This window comes from Macaca thibetana, chromosome 3 (assembly GCF_024542745.1).
Source record: "Macaca thibetana thibetana isolate TM-01 chromosome 3, ASM2454274v1, whole genome shotgun sequence".
NCBI classification, from domain to species: Eukaryota; Metazoa; Chordata; class Mammalia; order Primates; family Cercopithecidae; genus Macaca; species Macaca thibetana.
Window position 1 is genome coordinate 128,757,692 of NC_065580.1, and position 22,507 is coordinate 128,780,198.

The following is a 22,507-nucleotide window of genomic DNA, read 5'->3' on the forward strand; positions in this document are numbered from 1 at the left end:
GACAGCACTGTTTTCTTGGAATATACAATGGGATAAATTGGAGCACTTTGAAGCTTATTGTAAGAAGAGAAATATCCTCAGAAAAAGCTAGAAAAATGCTTTCAGAGAAACTGCCTTATAATTTGTGAATTCATCTCACAGAGTTACACGATATTTTTCATGGAGCAGTTTGGTAGCACTGCTTTTAGGGGAATCTGAGAAGGGATATATTGGATCACATTGAAGCCTATGGTGACAAAGGAAATATCCTGAGAGGAAAAGTAGAAAGAACTTTCTGAGAAAGTTCTTTGTGATGTGTGAATTCATCACACACAGTTACATCTGTCTTTTTAGGGAGCAGTTTCCTAAAACTGCTTTCCTGGAATCTGCAAAGGAATATTTGAGTATGCATTGATGCTTATGGTGGAAAAGAAAATATCCTCAGATAAAAACAAGAAATAAGCTTTCTGAGAAACTACTCTGTGACGTGTGAGTTCATCTAACATAGTTACACTGTCCTTTTCATTCAGCAGTTTGCCTACACTGTCTTCCTGGAATATGCAAAGGATATTTGGGAACACATTGGGTCCTATCTTAAAAATATATATATATACTCATTTAAAAACTAGAAAGGTGCTTTCTGAGAATCTGCTTTATGATGTATGAATTCATCTCACAGAGTTACACCATTCTTTTCATTGAACAGCTTGATAAAACTGTTTTCGTGGAATCTGCAATAGGATATTTCAGAATACATTGAAGGCTAGGGTGACAAAAGAAATATATTCACAGAAAAAGCAAAAAGAAGCTTTCTCCAAAACTATTCTGTGATGTGTGAATTTATCTCACAGGGTTACCCTGTTCTTTTCATTGAAGAGTTTGCTAACACTGCTTTCTTGGAATCTGGAATGCGATATTTTGGAGCGCATTGAAGCTAATGGTGACAAAGGAAATATCCCCAGAGAAAAACTAGAAAGAAGCTTTCTGAGAAACCGCTTTGTGATTTGTGAATTCATCTGACAGAGCTACACGATTCTTTTCATGGGGCAGTTTGGTAACACTGTTTTTGGGGAATCTCAAAAGGGATATTTTGGAATGCATTGAACCCTTTTGTGACAAAGGAAATATCCTCAGATGAAAACTATAAAGAAGCCCTCTGAGAAACTGCTTTGTGATGTGTGAATTCATCTCACAGAGTTACAATGTTCTTTTCATTGTACAGTTTGCTAACTCTGTTTTCTTTGAATCCACAATGGGCTATTTCAGAGTACATTGAAGCTTGTGGTGACAAAGGAAATATCATCATATAAAAACTAGAAAGAAGTTTTCTGAGAAACCACTTTGTGATGTGTTAATTCATCTCACAGAGTTACACGAATCTTTTCGTGGATCAGTTTGGTAGCACTGTTTTTGGGCAATCTGAGAAGGGACGTTTTGGATTGCATTGAAGCCTATGGTGACTAAGGAAGTATCCTCAGATAAAAACCAGAAAGAAGATTTTTGAGATAGTTCTTGTGATGTGTGAAATTATCTCAAAGAGTTACACCTTTGTTTTCATGGGGAAGGTTGCTAACAGAGTTTTCATGGAATCTGCAAAGGGATATTTGGGAGCGCATTGAGGCCTATAGTGAAAAAGGAAATATCTTCATTAAAACTCAAAAGAAGCTCTCTGAGAATCTGCTTTATGATTTGTGAATTCAACTCACAAATGTACACTGTTCTTTTCATTGAACAGTTTGGTAAATGTGTTTTCTTGGAATTTGCAATGGCATATTTCAGAGTGCATTGAAGCTTATGGTGACAAAGAAAATATCCTCATACAAAAACAAGAAAGATGCTTTTTGAGAAACCACTTTGTGATGTGCTAATTCTTTTCACAGAGGTACACGATTTTTTTCATGTCTCAATTTGGTAGCAGTGTTTTTGGGGAATCTGAGAAGGGATATTTTGGATCGCATTGAAGTTCTTGATGATAAAGGAAATATAATCATATAAAAATTGCAAACAAGGTTTCTGAGAAACTGCTTTGTGATGTGTTAATTCATTTCACTGAGATAAAACTTTCTTTTCATGGAGCAGTTTGGTAACACTGTTTTCCTTGAATCTACACAGGGATATATGGGAGCGCAATGTTGCCTATCGTGAAAAAGGAAATATCCACAGATAAATACTAGAAAGAAGCTTTCTGAGAACCTACTTTCTGATGTGTGAATTCATCTCACAGTGGTACACCATTGTTTTCATTGCTCAGTTTGGTGACACTGTTTTTGTGGAATCTGCAATAGGATATTTGGGAGCACGTTGGAGTCTAGGGTGACAAAGGATATGTCCTCACAGAAAAAGCAAAAAGAAGCTTTCTGAGGAAGGGCTTTGTGATGTGTGAATTCATCTCACAGAGTTACATGATTCTTTTCATGTAGCAGTTTGGTGGCACTGTTTTTGGGCAACCTGAGAAGGTATATTTTGAATCACATTGAAGCCTGTGGTGACAAAGCAAATATCCTCAGATAAAAAACTGGAAAGAATCTTTCTGAGAAAGTTGCTTGTGATGTGTGAATTTATCTCACATTGTTACACTGTACTTTTCACTGAGCAGTTTGCTAACATAGTTTTAATAGAATCTGCAAAGGGATATTTGGGTGTCCATTGAGGCCTACAGTGAAAAAGGAAATATCCTCAGATAAAAACTAGAAATAATCTTTCTGAGAAACTATTTTGTGATGCCTGAATTCACCTCACAGAGTTACACTGTCATTTTCATTGAGCAGTTTGCCAACATTGTTTTCTTGGAATCTTCAATGGGATATTTCAAAGCGCATATAAGCTTACAGTGATAAAGGAAATATCCTCATATAAAAACTAGAAAGAAGATTTCTGAGAAACTGCTTTGTAGTGTGTTAAATCATCTCACAGATTTACACGATTCTTTTCATGGATTAGTTTGGTAGCCCTGTTTTTGGGGAATCTGAGAAGGAATATTTTGGATTACATTGAAGCCTATGGTGACAAACAATGTATCCTCAGATAAGACATAGAGAGAAGGTTTCTGAGAAAGTACTTTCTGATGTGTGAATTCATCACACAGAGATACACCTTTTTTTTTCATGGAGCGGTTTGGTAACACTGTTTTTGTGGATTCTGCAAAAGGATATTTGGGAGCACACTGAGACCTATAGTGAAAAAACAAATATCCTCGTATAAAAACTGAGAAGATGCTTTCTGAGAAGCTGCTTTGTGATGTGTGAATTCATCTCACAGAGTTACACATTCTTTTTATTTCGCAGTTTGATAACACTGTTTTCATGGAATCTGAAATAGGATATTTTGGAGTGCACTGAAGCCTATGGTGACAGAGGAAATTTCCTCATATAAAAACCAAAAAGAAGGTTTCTGAGAAACTGTTTTGCGATGTGTGAGTTCATCGCACAGAGTTACACTGTCCTTTTCTTTGAGCAGTTTGCTAACACTGTTTTCTTGGAATATGCAATGGGATATTCTGGAGTGCATTGTAGCTTATGGTTACAAAGGAAATATACTCAGAACAAAACTAGAAGGAAGCTTTTTGAGAAACTGTTTTGAGATTTGTGAATTCATCTCATGGAGCTACACAATTCTTTTCATGAAGCAGTTTGGTAGAACTCTTTGGGGAATCTGAGAAGGGATATTTTGGATCCGTTTGAAGCCTATGGTGACAAAGGAAATATCCTCAGTTAAAAACTAGAGAGAAACCTTCTGTTAAAGCTCTTTGTGATATGGGAATTCATCTCACAGAGATACACCTTTCTTTTCATGCAGCAGTTAGCTAACACTGTTTTCGTGGAATCTGCAAAGGGATATTTGGGAGCGCAATGAGGCCTACAGTGGAAAAAAACAAATATCCTCAATTAAAAATTAGAAGGAAGCACTCTGAGAAACTGCTTTGTGATGTGTGAGTTCATCTCACAGAGTTACACTGTACTTTCTTTGAGTAGGTTGCTAAAACCATTTTTGTGGAATCTTCAAAGGGTTATTTGGGAGTGTATTGAGGCCTGTATTGGAAAAAACACATATCCACAGATAAAAATTAGAAAGAAGCTTTCTGAGAAACTGCTTTGTGATGTGTGAATTCATCTCATGGAGTTACATTGTTCTTTTCATTGAGCAGTTTGATAACACTGTTTTCGCAGAATCCGCAATAGGATATTTGGAAGTGCATTGAAGTCTATGGTGACAAATTAAATATCCAAAGATTAAAACCAAAAAGAAGCTTTCTGAGAACCTGTTTTCTGATGTGTGAATTTATCTCACAGTGTTACACTGTTCTTTTCATTGAGGAGTTTGCTAACACTGTTTTCTTGGAATCTGCAATGGGATATTTTGGAGCACTTTGAAGCTTACAGTGACAAAGGAAATATCCTCTGCCAAAAACTAGAAAGAAGCATTCTGAGAAACTGCTTTGTGGTTTGTGAATTCATCTCACAGAGTTACACGATTCTTTTCATGGAGCAGCTTGGTAGCACTGTTTTTGGGAATCTGCGAAAGGATATTTTGGATCGCATTGAAGTGTATGGTGACAAAGGAAATAACCTCAGATAAAAACTGGAAGGAAGCTTTCTGAGAAACTGCGTTGTGATGTGTGAATTCACCTCACAGAGTTACACCTTTCTTTTCATGGAGAAGTGTGCTAACCATGTTCTCGTGGAATCTGCAAATGCTATTTTGGTTGTGCTTTGCAGACTGTGATGATAAAGGTAATATACTCAGATAAAAACTAGAAAGAAGCTTTCTGAAAAACTGCTTTGTGATTTGTGAATTCATCTCACAGAGTTACACTGTACTTTTCATTGAGCAGTTTGCCAACACTATTTTCTTGAAATCTGCAATGGTATATTTTGGACACATTGAAGCTTTTGGGGACAAAGGAAATATTCTCATATAAAAACAATGAAGAAGCTTTCTGAGAAAATGCTTTGTGATATGCTAATTCACCTAACAGAGATACATGATTCTTTTCGTGGATCAGTTTGGTAGCAATGTTTTTTTAGTAATCTGAGAAGGGATAGTTTGTATCACATGAAGCCTATGGTGACAAATGAAATATGGTCATATAAAAGCTGGAAACAAGCTTTCTGAGAAACCACTTTGTGATGTGTTAATTGATCTCACTGAGTTACACCTTTGTTTTCATTAAGCAAATTGCTAACACTGTTTTTTTTTTTTTTTTTGAAATCTGCAAATGGATATGTGGGAGCACATTGAGATCTACAGTGAAAAAGGAAATATCCTGAGATAAAACTAGAAAGAAGTATTCTGAGAAACTGCTTTGTGATTTGTGATTTCATCTCACAGAGATACAACATTCTTTTTGTTGAGCAGTTTGATAACACCGTTTTTGTGGAATCTAAAATAGGATATTTGGGAGCACATTGAAGCCTATGGTGACAAAGGAAATATCCTCACATAAAAACAATAAAGAAGCATTCTGAGAAACTTCTTTGTGTTGTGTGAATTCATTTCACAGAGATACACTGTTCTTTTCATTGAGTAGCTGGGTAGCACTGTTTTTGGGGATTCTGAGAGAGGATATTTTGGATCACATTGAATTGTTTTTTGACAAGCAAAATATCCTCAGATTAAAACTAGAAAGAAGCTTTCTGAGAAAGATCCTCATGATTTTTGAATTTATCTCACAGTGTTATACCTTTCTTTTCATGGAGCAGATTGCTAACACTGTTTTCATGGAATCTGCAAAGGGATATTTGGGAGCGCATTGAGGCCTCTGGTGAAAAAGGAAATATCCCCAGATAAGAATAAGAAAGAAGCTTTTGGACAAAGTTCTTTGGGTGTGTTAATTCATCTCACAGAACTACACGATTCTTTTCATGGATCAGTTTTTAGCATTGTTTTTGGGGAATCTGAGAATGGGTATTTTGGATCACATTGTAGCCAATGGTGACTAAGGAAATATCCTCAGATAAATACTAGAAATAAATTTTCTGAGAAAGTTCTTTGTGATGTTTGAATTCATCTCACAGAGTTACACCTTTATTTTCATGGAGTTGTTTGCTAACACTCTTTTCGTGGAATCTGCAAAGGGATATTTGGGAGCGCATTGTGGCCTATGGTGAAAAAGAAAGTATTCTCAGATAAAAACTAGAAGGAAGCTTTCTGAGAAACTGCTTTGTGATGTGTGAATTCACCTCAAAGAGTTACTCTGCTCTTTTTTTCATTGAGCAGTTTGCTAACACTGTTTTCGTGGAATCTGCCAAGTGATATTTGGGAGTGCATTGAGGCCTATAGTGAAAAAGGAAATATCCTCATAGAAAAACTGGAAAGAAACTTTCTGAGAAACTGTTTTGTGATGTGTTAATTCATCTCACAGAGTTACATGGTACTTTTCATGGGGCAGTATGCTAAAACTGTTTTCTTGGTATCCACAATGGCATAATTTGGAGCGCATTGAAGCTTATTGTGAGAAGTGAAATATCATCAGACAAAAAGTAGAAAAAACCTTTCTGAGAAACTGCTTTGTGATGTGTGAATTCATCTCAGAGAGTTACATTGTTCTTTTCATTGAGCAATTTGCTAACAGTGATTTCTTGGAATCTGTAATGGGATTTTTTGGAGCACTTTGAAGCTTATGGTGTCAAAGGAAATACCCTCACATGAAAACTAGAAAGAAGCTTTCTGAGAAACCACTTTGTGATGCATTAATTCATCTCACAGACCTACATGATTCTTTTCATGGATCATTTTGGTATCACTGTTTTTGGGGCATCTGAGAAGGGGTATTTGGAATCACATTGAATCCTATGGTGACAAAGGACACATCCTCAGATAAAAAGTAGAAAGAAGCAATCTGAGAAAGTTCTTTAAGATGAGTGAATGTATCTCACAGAGTTACATCTTTCCTTTCATGGGGCAGTGTGCTAATACAGTTTTCATGGAATCTGCAAAGGGATATAAGGGAGGTAATGGAGGTGCATAGTGGAAAAGGAAATATCCTCATAGAAAAACCAAAAAGAAGCTTTCTGATAAACTGCTTTGTGATTTTTGAATTCATCTAACAGAGTTACACCATTCTTTTCATTGAGCAGTTTGACAGCACTGTTTTCGTGTAAACTGCAATGGGAAATTTGGGAGCACATTGAAGCCTATGGTGACAAAGGAAATATCCTCAGAAAAAAACTACAATGAAGCTTTCTGAGAAAGTTCTTTTTAATGACTGAATTCATCTCACAGAGTTACACCTTTCTTTTCATGGAGCAGTCTGGTAACACTGTTTTCATGGAATCTGCAAAGGGATAATTTGGATCGCATTGAAGCCTATGGTGACAAAGGAAAAATCCTCAGATAAAATCTAAAAAGAATTTTTCACAGAGACTGCTGTGTAGGGTGTTAATTCATTTCACAAAGTTACACGATACTTTTCATGGATCAGTTTGGTAGCACTGTTTTTGAGGAATCTGAGAAAGGATATTTTGGATCACATTGAAACCTATGCTGACAAAAGAAATATCCTCAGATAACAACTAGAATGAAGCATTTTGAGAAAGTCCTTCATGATGTGTGAATTCATATCACAGAGATACACCATTCGTTTCATGGAGAAGTTTGATAACTCTGGTTTCATAGATTCTGCAATAGGATAGTCCATAGCACTTTGAGCCTAGGTTGACAAAGAAAATATCCTCGGATAAAAACCTAAAAGAAGTTTTCTGAGAAACTGCTTTGTGATGTGTTAATTCATCTCAAGGAGTTACATGATTCTTTTCAAGGATCAGTCTGGTATCACTTTTTTTGGGAATATGAGAAGGGATATTTTGGATTGCATTGAAGACTATGGTGACTAAGGAAATATCCTCAGATAAAAACTATAAAGAAGCTTTCTGAGAGAGTTCTTTGTGACGTGTGAATTCATCTCACAGAAGTACACCTTGGTATTCATGGAGCAGTTTCCTTAACACTAACACTCTTTTCGTGGAATCTGCAAAGAGACCTTTGGGTGCACTTTGAGGACTGTGGCGATAAAGATAATATCCTCAGATAAAAATTAGAAAGAATCTTTCTGAGAAACTGCTTTGTGATGTGTGAATTCATCTTATGGAGTTACACCATTCTTTTCATTGAGTGGTTTGATAACACTGTTTTCATGGAATCTAGAATAGGATATTTCAGAATGCTTTGAAGCCTATGGTGACAAAGGAAATATCCTCAGATAAAAACCAGAAAGAAACTTTCTGAGAAACTGCCTTGTGATGTGTCAATTCATCACACAGAGTTACACAGTACTTTTCATTAAGTAGTTTGCTTACAATGTTTACTTGGAATCTGCAATGGGATATTTCAGAGCGCATAGGAACTTATTGTGAAAAAGTAAATATCCTCAGAAAAAAATGAGAAAGAACATTCTGAGAAACTGCTTTGTGATTTTTGAATTTGTCTCACAGAGTTACATGATTCTTTTCATGGATCAGTTTGATAGCACTGTTTTTGTGGAATTTTCAAAGGTATATCTGGGAGCTCATTGAGTCCTATGTGAAAAAGGAAGTATCCTCAGATAAACACTACAAAGAAGCTTTCTGAGAAACTGGTTTGTTTTGGTGAATTCTTCTCACAGAGTTACACCATTCTTTTCTTGGAGATGTTGGATTACACTATTTTCATGGAGTCTGCAATAGGATATTTGGGACTGCATTGAAGCCTATGGTGACAAAGAAAATATCATCATAGAAAAACAAAAAAAAAGCTTTCTGAGAAACTGCTTTGTGATGTGTGAATTCAACTGACAGAGTTACACTGTTTTTTTCATTGAGCAGTTTGTAAACACTGTTTTTGGGGAATCTACAATGGGATATTTAGGAGCGTATTGAAGCTTACTGTGAAAAAGTAAATATCCTCAGACAAAAACTAGAAAGAAACATTCTGGAAAACAGCTTTGTGATTTGTAAATTTATTGCACAGAGTTACATGATTCTTTTCATGAATCAGTTTGATAGCACTGTTTTTACGGAATCTTAGAAGGGATATTATGGATTGCATTGAAGCCTACGGTAACAAAGGAAATATCTTCAGATAAAAACTAGAGAGAAGCTTTCTGAGAAAGTTCCTTGTGATGCATGAATTCATGTCAAAGAGTTACACCTTTCTTTTCATGGAACAGTTTGCTAACACTCTTTTCGTGGAATTTGCAAAGGGATATTTGGGAGCACATTGAGGCCTACAGTGAAAAAGGAAATACCCTCATAGGAAAACTAGAAAGAAGCGTTCTGAGAATCAGTTTTGTGGTGTTTGATTTCAGTGCAGAGAGTTACACTTTTGTTTTCATGGAGCAATTTGCTAACAGTGATTTCTTGGAATCTGCAATGGGATATTTTGGAGCACACTGAAGCTTAAGGTGACAAAGTAAATATCCTCATATAAAACTAGAAAAAAACTTTCTGATAAATCACTTTGTGATATGTTAATTCATCTCACAGTGTTACATGATTGTTTTCATGGATCACTTTGGTAGTGCTGTTATTGGGGAATCTGAGAAGGGATATTTGCTTTTGAAGTCAATGGTGACTAAGGACATATCCTCAGAAAAAAACTAGAAAGAAGTTATCTGAGAAAGTTCTTTGTGATGTGTGAATTCATTTTAAGAGTTACACCTTTCTTTTTATGGGGCTGTTTACTATCACAGTTTTCATGGAATCTGCAAAGGGATACTTGGGAGCACATTGAGGCCTATGGTGAAAAAGGAAATATCATCAGATAAAAACTAGAAAGAAGCTTTCTGGGAAACTACTTTGTGATGCCTGAATTTATCTCACAGAGTTATACTGGGCTCTTCTATGAGCCTTTTGATAACACTGTATCCATGGAGACTGCAATAGGATATTTAGGATATTTGTTTTCATGGATCAGTTTGGTAGTGCTGTTATTGGGGAATCTGAGAAGGGATATTTTGGATTACTCTGAAGCCTATGGTGACAAAGGAAATATCCTCAGATAAAAACTAGAAAGAAACTTTAAGAGAAATGGCTTGGGGATGTGTGAATCCATCTCACAGAGTTACACTATTGTTTGCATTGAGCAGTCTGCTAACACTGTTTTCTTGGAATCTGCCATGGGGTATTTCACAGTGCATTGAACGTTTTGTTGACATAGAAAATATCCTCAGACAAAAACTAGAAAGAACCTTTCTGAGGAACTTCTTTGTGGTTTCTGAATTCTTCTCACAGAGTTACACCATTCTATTCATGGAGCAGTTTGGTAGCCCTGTTTTTGGGGAATCTGAGAAGGGATAGTTTGGATCACATTGAAGCCTATGGTGTCAAAGGAAATATCCTCAGACTAAAACTAGAAAGAAGCTTTCAGAGAAACTTTTTTGTGATGTGTGAATTCATCTCACAGAGTTACACCTTTCTTTTCATGGAGCAGTTTGCTAACACTGCTTTTGTGGAATCTGCAAAGGGATATTTGGGAGCACACTAAGGCCTATGGTGAAAAAGGGAATATCCTCAGATTTTAACCAGAAAGATCTTTCTGAGAAAGATCTTTGTGATGTATGTATTCATCTCGCAGAGTTACATTGTTGTTTTCACTAAGCAGTTTGCTAACACTGTTTTCAGGGAATCTGCAACAGGATACATTGGAGCTCAATGAAGCTTGTGTTGACAAAGGAAATAAATTTGTATAAAAATAGGAAGAAGCTTTCTGAAAAACCTCTTTGTGATGTGTTAATTCATCTCCCAGAGTTACACAATTCTTTTCAAGGAGCCGTATGGTAGCATGTTTTTGGTGAGTCTGAGAGATGATATTTTGGATCACATCAAATCTATGGTAACAAAGGAAATATCCTTGGATAAAAACAAGATACAAACTTTCTTCGAAAGTTCCTTATGATGCATAAATTCATCTCGGAGAGATACTACTTTCCTTTCATGGAGAAGTTTGTGTACACTGTTTTCGTGGAATCTGCAAAGAGATATTTGGGAGTGCTTTGAGGCCTATGTTGACAAAGGATAGATCCTCATATAAAAAGTAGAAAGAAGCTTTCCGAGAAACTGCTTTTTGATTTGTGAATTCATCTGATAGAGTTACATCATTCTTTTCATTGAGCAGTTTGCTAACACTGTTTTCATGGAATCTGCACATTGATATTTGGGACCACATTGAGGCCTATAGTGAAAAACTGATTATCCTCAGAAAAAAACTAGAAAGAAGTTTTGTGAGAAACTGCTTTGTGATGTATGAATTCATCTCACAGATTTACACTCTACTTTTCATTGAGTAGTTTGTTAACACTGTTTTCTTGGAATCTGCAAGGGCTATTTTGGAGCACATTGAAGCTTATTGTGATAAAGGAAGTATTCTGAAATAAAAACTAGAAAGATGCTGTCTGAGAAACTGCTTTGTGAAGTGTTAACTCATCTGATGGAGTTACATGATTCTTTTCATGGATCAGTTTGGCAGCACTGTTTTTGGGTAATCTGAGAAGGTATATTTTGTATTGCATTGAAATCTATTGTGACAAAGGAAATATCCTTAGGTAAAAACTAGATAGAAACTTTCTGAGAAATTGCTTTGTGATTTGTGAATTCATCTCACATAGTTACACGATTGTTTTCATGGATCAGTTTGATCGTACTGTTTATGGGGAATCTGAGAAGGGATATTTTGGATCACATTGCAGCCTGTGGTAACAAAAGGAATATCCACAGATAAAAACAAGAAAGAAACTTTTTGAGAAAATTCTTTGTGATGTGTGATTTCATCTCACAGAGTTACACCTTTCTTTTCATAGAGCAGTGTGCTAACACTGTTTTTATGGAATCTGCAGAGGGACATTTTGGAGTGCATTGAGGCCTATGGTTAAAATGTAAATATCCTCAGATAAAAACTAGAAAGAAGCTTTCTGAGAAACTGCTTCGTGGTGTGATTTCATCTCAGAGTTTCACCGTTCTTTTCATTGAGCAGTGTGCTAACACTGTTTGGGAATCTACAAAGGGATATTTTAGAGCGCATTGAAGTCTATGGTGAGAATAGAAATATCCTCCAATAAAAACTGGAAAGCTTTCTGAGAAACTGCTTTGTGATGTGTGGATACATCTCTCAGATTTACACCTTTCTTTTCATGGAACAGTTTCCTAACATTGTTTCCATGGAATTTGCAAAGGGATATTCTGGAGCATGTTGAGGCCTATAGTGTAAAAAGAAATCTCCCCAGATAAAAACTAGAAAGAAGATTTCTGGGAAATAGCTTTTTGATGTGTGAATTCATTTTACAGTGCTACACCGTTCTTTTCATTGAGCAGTTTGATAACACTGTTTTTGAGGAATCTGCAATAGTATATTTGGAAGCCCATTGAAGCCTATGGTGACAAAGGAAATTTCCTCAGACAAAAACCAAAAAGAAGCTTTCTGTGAAACTGCTTTGTGATGTGTGAATTCATCTCAAATGTTTCCACCTTTATTTTCATGGAGCACTTTGATAACACTATTTTCCTGAGATGTACAAACGGATATTCGTGAGCACATTGAGGCGAAAGGTGAAAAAGGAAATATCCTCAGACAAAACTGGAAAGAAACTTACTGAGAAACTGCTTTGTGATTTGTGAATTAATCTCTCAGAGTTATAAGATTCTTTCCATGCAGAAGTTTGGTAGCACTGTTTTGGGGGAATTTGAGAAGGGATAGTCTGGATTGCATTGAAGCTTAGGGTGACAAAGGAAATATGCTCAGATAAAATCTTGAAAGAATCATTCCAAGAAACTTCTTCATGATGTGTGAATTCATCTCACAGAATTACACTATTCTGTTCTTTGAGAAGTTTGCTATCACTTTTTTCATGGAATGTGTGATGGGATATCACAGAGTGCATTGAAGAATATGATGAAAAAAGGAAAAATTCTCAGATAAAATCTAGAAAGAGGCTTCCTGAGAAATAGCTTTGTGAAGTGTGAATTCATCCCACAGAGTTACATGAGGCTTTCAATGGACCGGTTTGATAGCATTGTTTTTGGGTAATCTGAGAAGTGATATTTTGGATAACATTGAAGCCTATGGTGACAAAGGAATTATCCTCAGATTAAAATTAGAAAGAAGCTTTCTGAGAAAGTTCTTTGTGATGTGTGAATTCATCTCACAGAGTTACACTGTTCTTTTCATTGATCAGTTTGCTAACACTGTTTGCTTGGAATCCGCAATGGGATATTTCAGAGCGCATTGAAGCTTATGGTGACAAACGAAATATCCTCATATAAAAACTTGAAAGAAGCTTTCTGAGAAACCACATTGTGATGTGTTAATTCATCTCACTGAGTGACAACGTCCTTTTCATTGAGCAGTTTTGTAACAGTGTTTTCATGGAACCTTCAATATGATATTTTGGAGCACATTGAAACCTATGGTGAATAGGAAATATCCTCAGATGAAAAATAGAAAGAAGATTTCTGAGAAAGTTCTTTGTGATGTGTGAATTCAGGTCACAGAGCTACACCTTTCTTTTCATGGAACAGCTTGCTAACACTCTTTTCATGGAAACTGCAAAGATATATTTGGGAACGCATTGAGGCGTATAGTGAAAAGTTAAATATCCTGAGATAAAAAATAGAAAGAAGCTTTCTGAGAAACTGCTTTGTGATGTGAGAATACATATCACTGTTATTTTCATTGAGAAGTGTGTTAACACTATTATCTTGGAATCTGCTATGGGATTCTTTGGAGCACGTTGAAGCTTATGGTGACAAATGAAACATCCGCATATAAAAACTAGAAAGAAGCATTCTTAGAAACTGGTTTGTGATGTGTTAATTCACCTCACAAGGTTACACGATTCTTTTCATGGAGCAGTTTTGTAGCACTGTTTTTGGGGAATCTGAGAAGGAATATTTGGAATCACATTGAAGCCTATGGTTACTAAGGAAATATCCTCAGATAAAAACGAGAAAGAAGCTTTCTGAGAAACTGCTTTGTGATGTGTGATTTCAACTCACAGAATTATACTTTTCTTTCCATTGAACAGTTTGCTAACACTGTTTTCATGAAATATGCAAAGGGATATTTGGGAGAGCATTGAGGCCTATAGTGAAAAAGGAAATATCCTCAGATAACAACAAGAAAGAAGTTTCTGAGAAACTACTTTGTGATGTTTGAATTCATCTCAAAGATCTACACTGTTCTTTTCATTGAGCAGTTTGCAACCAGTTTTCTTGGAATCTGCCATGGGATATTTCGGAGCACATTGAAGCTTATTTTCAAAAAGGAAATATCCTCAAAAAACAAAAACTAGAAAGAAGCTTTGTGTGAAACCACTTTGTGGTGTGTTAATTCATCTTACAGAGTTACACTATTCTTTTCATGGATGAGTGTGATAGCACTGATTTGAGGAATCTGAGAAGGGATATTTTGGATCACATTGAAGCCTACAGTGACAAGGCAAATATCCACAGAAAAAAACTAGAAAGAAGCATTTTCAGAAATCACTTTGTGATGTGCTAATTCGTCTCACAGAGTTCACGATTCTTTTCATGGAGCAGTTTGGTAGCACTGTTTTAGGGGAATCTGAGAAGGGATATTTTAGATCGCATTGAAATCTATGGTGACTAAGGAATTATCCTTAGATAATTACAAGAAAGAAGCTTTCTGAGAAACTTGTTTCTGATGTGTTAATTCACCTCACAGAGGTACAACCTTCTTTTCATGGAGCTGTTTTCCAGCACTGTTTTTGGGGAATTTGAGAAGGGATATTTAGAATTGCATTGAAGCATGTGGTGACCTAGGAAGTATTCTCAGATAATAAATATAAGGAAGCTTTCTGATAAACTGCTTTGTGATGTGTGAATACATCACACAGAATTACACTGTTCTTTTCATCAAGCAGTTTGCTAACACTGTTTTCTTAGAATCTGCAATGGGATTTTTCGGAGTACCTTGAAGCTTATGGTGACAAAGGAAATGTTCTCATGTAAAAACTAGAAAGAAGCATTCTGAGAAACAGTTTTGTGATGTGCTAATTCATCTCATAGAGTTGCAGGATTCTTTACAGCTAGCAGTTTGGTTGCACTGTTTTTGGGGAATCTAAGAATGGATATTTGGGATCACATTGAGGCCTATGGTTTCAAAGGAGTAACTCTGTGACATAAAAAAAACACATCACAAAGAACTTTCTCAGAAAGCTTCTTTCTAGTTTTTATCTGAGTTTATTTCCTTTGTCACCATGAGCTTCAATGTGATCCAAAACATCCCTTCTCAAACTCCCCAAAAACAGTGGTACCAAGCTGATCCATGAAAAGAATCGTGTATCTCTGTGAGATTAATTTACAAATCACAATGCAGTTTCTCAAAAAAATTCTTTCTAGTTTTTATATGGGGTATTTCCATTTTCACCATATGCTTCAATGTGCTCCAAAATATCCCAATGAAGATTCAAAAAAAAAACAGTGATAGTGAACTGATCAGTGAAAAGAATGGTGTAACTCTGTGAGATGAATTCAAACACCATAAAGCAGTTTCTTAGAAAGTTTCTTTCTAGTTTTTATATGAGGATGTTTCCTTTCTCACCGTAGGCCTCATTGCATTCCCAAATGTCCCTTTGCAGATTCCTCGAAGACAGTGTTAGCAAACTGCTCCATGAAAGGAAAGATGCAGCTCTGTGAGATTAATTCACACATCACAAAGAACTTTCTCAGAAAGCTTCTTTCTAGTTTTTATCTAAGGATATTTTCTTTGTCACCATTGGCTTCAATGCGATCCAAACTATCCTTCCTCAGTTTCACCAAAAGCAGTGCTACCAAACTGATCCATGAAAGGAATCATGTAACTCTGTGAGATGTATTGACAAAACACAAAGCAGTTTCTCAGAATGCTTCTTTCTAGTTTTTATATGAGGATATTTCCTTTGTCTCTATAAGCTTCAATACTCTTCGGAATATCAGATTGCAGATTCCGAGAAAACAGTGTAACTAAACTATTCAATGCCAAGAGCAGTGTAACTCTTTGTAGGAATTCACACATTACAGAGCAGTTTCTCAGAAAACTTCTTTCTAGTGTTTATCTGAGATTATTTCCTTTTTCACCATAGGCTTCAATGCGATCCAAAATATCCCTTCTCAGATTCCTCAAAAACGGTGCTACCAAACTGCTCCATGAAGAGAATCATGTAACTCTATAAGATGAATTAACAAATCACAAAGCAGTTTCTCAGGAAGCATCTTTTTGGTTTTTATCTGAGGATATTTCCTTTGTCACCATAGGCTTCAATGCGATCCCAAACATCCTTTTGCAGATACCATGAAAACAGTGTAAGCAAACTGCTCAGTGAAAACAACTATGCATCTCTGTGAGATGAATTCACACCTCACAAAGAAGTTTATCACAAAGCTTCTTTCTAGTTTTTATCTGAAGATATTTTCCTTTTCACCACAGACCTTAAGGAGATCCCAATTATCCCTTTGCAGATTCCATGGAAGCAGTGTTAGTAAACTGCTCAATGAAAAGAACAATGCAATGCTGTGAGATGAATTCACACGTCACAAAGAACATTCTCAGAAAGCTTTTTTCTAGTTATGATCTGTGGATATTTCTTTGCCACCATAGGCTTCTATGCAGTCCAAAATATCCCTTTTCAGTTTCTATATGAAGATATTTCCATTTTCACCATAAGCTTCAAAGCGCTCCCGAGTATTCCTTAGCTGACTAAACTAAAACAGTGTTAGAATGAAAACAGAAGCTGCTCAATGAAAACAGAAGCTTAGCTGTGCGAGTGGAATTCACATGACACAGAGCAGTTTCAGAGAAAGCTTTCTTCTGGTTTTCCAAACTGGGAAATGTAGACAGACATTTCCCAGTTTGGAAAGTCTGTCTTTGAAGATTCTGAGAACGGATATTAAATGTAGACAGACTTTCCAAATGGGAAATGTAGAGTAAGCTTTAACTCTGTGAAAACAATGCACCTCTCTTCTCATAGAGCATCAGGGAAACTCTTTTGGAGAAAAAGGTACCAAGTGATATTCGGAGGATGTTGATGCCTATGGTGAAAAGAGAAATAGCCTCAAACAAAAACTGGAAAGAAGCATTCTATGAAACTGCTCGGTGATACATGTATTCATCTCACATAGATAAAGCTTTTCTTACATTACACAGCTTGGAAACTCTGTCATGGACGGATCCACGAAGGTACATTTGGGAGCACATTCAGGACTATGGTGTAAAAGGAAATATCTTCAGATAAAAACTGAAAAGAAGCTTTCTGTGAACCTACTTTTTGCTATGTTTATTCGTCTCACATAGATAAAGCTTTCTTTACATTGTGCAGCTTGGAAACTCCATCAAGGATGGATTCACGAAGGGATATTCATGATCGCATTTAGGCCTATGGTGAAAGGGAGATATCGTCAGATGAAAACTGGAGAGAAGCTTTCTGAGAAACTGTTTGGTGATGTGTGCATTCCATTCAGGGAGTTATACCTTTCTTCTAGTTAGGCACTGCTTGAACACTGTTCCTGTAAAACTAAAAAAGTGATATTCGGAGCACATTGAAGACTATGGCGAAAAGTGAAATGTCGTCAAACAAAACCCAGAAAGAAGCATTCCAAGAAACTGCTCTCTGAGATGTGCATTCATTTCAGAGAGTTAAAGCTTACTCTACATTTCCCAGTTTGCAAAGTCTGTCTTTGTGGATTCTGTAAAGCAATATTAAGTGGCAACCAGAGGCCTGTGGCGAGCAGGGAAATGTCTTCCTTTGAAAATTGGAGAAAGCTTTCTGAGAAGCTCTTTTGTGTGTTTGTATGCATCTCAAAGAGTTAAATCATTCCTTAGATTGAGCAGTTTGAAATCCCTGTTTCTGTGGAATATGAGAAAGGACATTTGGGAATGCTCTCTAGAATATCCTGAATAACCTCAGATAGAAATGAGAAGGAAGCTTTCTGTGAAATGGCTTTGTGTTGCATGAATTCCAATTGCACAGTTAAACTTCTCTGTTCATTGAGCAGTATTCTAACACTGTTTTTGCTAAGTATGCAAAGGGATATTCGGGAGCGCTTGGAGGCTTATGGTGAAAAAGGAAATATCTACAGATAGAAACTGGAGAGAAGCTTTCTGAGGAGCTGCTTTGTGACGTGTGCATTCCACTGACAGAATTATGAATTTCTTCTCATAGAGGATTGGGGAACGCCTTTTGGAGAAAAAGCAAGGAGGGGACATTCAGGATTATATGGACGGCAATGGTGAAAAAGGAAATATCCTCAGACCAAAGCTGGAAATAAGTTTCTGTGAAACTGCTTTGTGATAGATATATTTATTCATCTCACATAGATAAAACTTTGTTTCTATTAGGCAGTTTTGAAACTCTGTCATGGACGGATCCACGAAGGGGCATTCAGGAGCACATTCAGGCCTATGGTGAAATAGGAAATATCTTCAGATAAAAACTGGAAACAAGCTTTCTGAGAAACTGCTTTGTGATGTGTGAATTCTACTCAGGGAAATATGCCTCTTTTCTCGTAAGGCTGTGTTTGAACACTGTTCCTGTAAAACCAAACAAGTAATATTTTGGAGAACATGGAAGACTATGACAAAAAGTGAAATATCCTGAAATAAAAACCAGAAAGAAGTGTTCTAAGAGACTACTCTCTGAGATGTGCATTCATTTCAGAGAGTTAAATCTTAGTCTACATTTCCCAGTTTGGATTCTGTGAAGGGATATTAAGTGGCAACCAGAGGCCTGTAGTGAGCAGGGAAATGTCTCTCATTGAAAATTGGAGAGAAGCTTTCTGAGAAGCTGTTTTGTGATGTTTGTATGCATGTCATAAAGTAAAATCATCCTTGGATTGAGCAGTTTGAAATCACTGTTTCTGTGGAATCTGAGAAAGGACATTTGGGTACACTCTTTAGAATATCCTGAAAAAGAAATAACCTCAGATAGAAAGCAGAAGGAAGCTTTCTGTGAAACTGCTCTGTATTGCGTGAATTCCGCTTGCACAGTTATGCTTCTCTTTTCATTGAGCAGTATTCTAACACTGTTTTTGTTTAGTATGCGAAGGGATATTCAGGAACACTTTGAGGCTTACGGTGAAAAAGGAAATATCTTCAGATAGAAACTGGAGAGAAACTTTCTGAGGAGCTGCTTTGTGACATGTGCATTCCACTGACAGAATTATAAATTTCTTCTTATAGAGGATTGGGGAACCCCTTTTGGAGAAAAAGCTACCTGGGGACATTTGGGAGTATATGGACGGCAAAGGTGAAAAAGGAAATATCCTCAGACAAAAACTGGAAATAAGCTTTCTGTGAAACTGCTTTGTGATAGATATGGTTATTCATCTCATATAGATAAGACTTTGTTTCTATTGGGCAGTTTTGAAACTCTGTCATGGACGGATCCACGAAGGGGCATTCAGGAGCACATTCAGGCCTATGGTGAAATAGGAAATATTTTCAGATAAAAACTGGAAAGAAGCTATCTGAGAAACTGCTTTGTGATGTATGCATTCCACTCAGGGAAATATACCTCTTTTCTCATAAGGCTGTGTTTGAACACTGTTCCTGTAAAGCAGAAAAAGTAATATTTCGGAGTGCATGGAAGACTATGACGAAAAGTGAAATATCCTGAAATAAAAACCAGAAAGAAGCGTTCCCAGAAACTGCTCTCTGAGATGTGCATTCATTTCAGAGAGTTAAAGCTTACTCTACATTTCCCAGTTTGGAAAGTCTGTCTTTGAGAATTCTGCGAAGGGATATTAAGTCTCGACCGGAGGCTTGTGGAGAGCAAGGAAATGTCTGTTGTTGAAAATTGGAGAGAAGCTTTCTGATAAGCTGTTTCATGATGTTTGTATGCACCCCATAGAGTTAAATCATTATTTGGATTGAGCAGTTTGAAATCACTGTTTCTGTGGAATCTGAGAAAGGACATTTGGGAACACTCTTTAGAATATCCTGAAAAGAAATAACCTCAGATAGAAACCAGAAGCAAGCTTTCTGTGAAACTGCTCTGTGTCGTGTGAATTCTGCTCGCACAGTTAAGCTTCTCTTTTCATTGAGCCATATTCTAACATTGTTTTTGTTTAGTCTGCGAAAGGATATTCCGGAGCGCTTTGAGGCTTACAGTGAAAAAGGAAATATCTCCAGATAGAAACTGGAGAGAAGCTTTCCAAGTTGCTGCTTGGTGACGTGTGCATTCCACTGACAGATTTATACCATTCTCCTCATAGAGGATTGGGGAATCCCTTTCGACGAAAAAGCTACCAAGGAACATTCCAGAGTATATGGAAGGCTATGGTGAAAAAGGAAATATCCTCAGGCAAAAACTGGAAAGAAGATTTCTGTGAAACTGCTTTGTGATAGGTATGTTTATTCATCTCACATAGATAAAACTTTCCTTATATTACACAGTTTAGAAACTCTGTCATGGACAGATCCGCAAAGGGACATTTGGGAGCACATTCAGGCGTATGGTGAAATAGGAAATATCTTCAGATAAAAACTGGAGAGAAGCTTTCTGAGAAACTGCTTTGTGATGTGTACATTCCATTCAGGGAGTTATACCTCTTTTCTCCTAAGGCAGTGTTTGAACACTGTTCTTGTAAAACCAAAAAAATGATATTTCAAAGTGCATTGAAGACTATGGCAAAAAGTGAAATATCCTCAAATAAAACTCATAGAGAAGGGTTCCAATAAACTGCTCTCTGATACGTGCATTTATTTCATAGAGTTAAAGCTTACTCTACATTGCCCAGTTTGGAAACTCTATCTTTGAAGAATCTGCAAAGGGATATTTAGTGGCACCTGGAGGCCTGTGGTGAGTAACATGTCTTCCAATGAAAACTGGAGAGGAGCTTTCTGAGCAACTGCTTTGTGATGTGTGTATTCATCTCATAGAATTAAACCATTTTTGGATTGAGCAGTTTGAAAACACTCTTTCTCTGCAATCTGAGGAAGAACATTTGGGATTGTTCTTTACAATATGGAGAAAGAAATTTCCTCACAAAAAAACCAGAAGGAAGCTTTCTGTGAAACTGCTATGTGTTGTATGAATTCCACTTGCTCAGTTAAGCTTCTCTTTTCATTGAGCAGTTTTCTAACACTGTTTATGTTTAGCGTGCAAAGGGATATTCGTGATCACTTTGAGGCTTATGGTGAAAAAGGAAATATGATCAGATAGAAACTGGAGAGAAGCTTTCCGAGGAACTGCTTTGTGATGTGTGCATTCCACTCACAGTGTTATACCTCTCTTCTCATACAACATTGGGGAAACCCTTTTGGACAAAAAGGTACCAAGGGATATTTGGGAGCATATTGACGAATACGGTGAAAAGGGAAGTAGCCTCAGAGAAAAACTGGAAAGAAGCTTTCTGTGAAACTGATCTGTGCTATGTGTATTCATATCACATAGACAAACCTTTCTTTACATTACGCAGCTTGCAAACTCTGTCATGGATGGATCCACGAAGGGACATTCGGGAGCACATACAGGACTATGGTAAAAAAGGAAATATCTTCAGATAAAAACTGCAGAGAAGCTTTCTGTGAATCTGCCTTTTGCCTGTTTCCTCATCTCACATAGATAAAGCTTTTCTTACATTATGCAGCTTGGAAACTCCATCATGGACAGAACCACGAAGGGACATTTGTGAGCACATTCAGGACTATGGTGAAAAAGGAAATATCTTCAGATAAAAACCGAAGAGAAGGTTTCTGAGAAACTGCTTTGTCATGTATGCATTCCACTCAGGGAGTTACACCTCTTTTCTCATAAGGCAGTGTTTGAACACGGTTCCTATAAAACTGAAAAAGTGATATTTCGAAGCGCATTGAAGACTATGGCGAAAATTCAACTATCCTCAAATGAAACCCAGAAAGAAGCGTTCCAAGAAACTGCTCTCTGATATGTGCATTCATTTCACAGAGAGAAACTTTACTCTACATTGCTCAGTATGGAAACTCTGTCTTTGAGGAATCTGTGAAGGGATATTAAGTGGTGCCCGGAGGCTTCTGGTGAGCAAGGAAACGTCTTCCAATGAAAAGTGGAGATAAGCTTTCTGAGCAACTGCCTTGTGACATGTGTATTCATCTCATTGAGTTATACCATTCTTTGGATGGAGCAATTTGAAATCACTGTTTCTGTGTCAATCTGAGGAAGGACATTTGGGAATGCTCTTTAGAATATGGAGAAAGAAATATCCTCAGTTAAAAACAAGAAGGACGCTTTCTGTGAAACTGCTATATGTCACTTGAATTTCTCTTGCTCAGGTAAGCTTCTTCTGTCATTAAGCAGTTTTCTATACTGTTTATGTTTAGCGTGCGAAGGGATATACAGGAGCTCTTTAAGGCTTATGGTGAAAAATGAAATATCTTCAGATAGAAACTGGAGAGAAGCTTTCCGAGGAACTGCTTTGTGATGTGTGCATTCCACTCACAGTGTTATACCTCTCTTCTCATACAGCATCAGGGAAACCCTTTTGGAGAAAAAGGTACCAAGGGATATTCGGGAGCCTATTGACGCCTATGGTGAAAAGGGAAATAGGCTCAGACAAAAACTGGAAAGAAGCTTTCTGTGAAACTGATC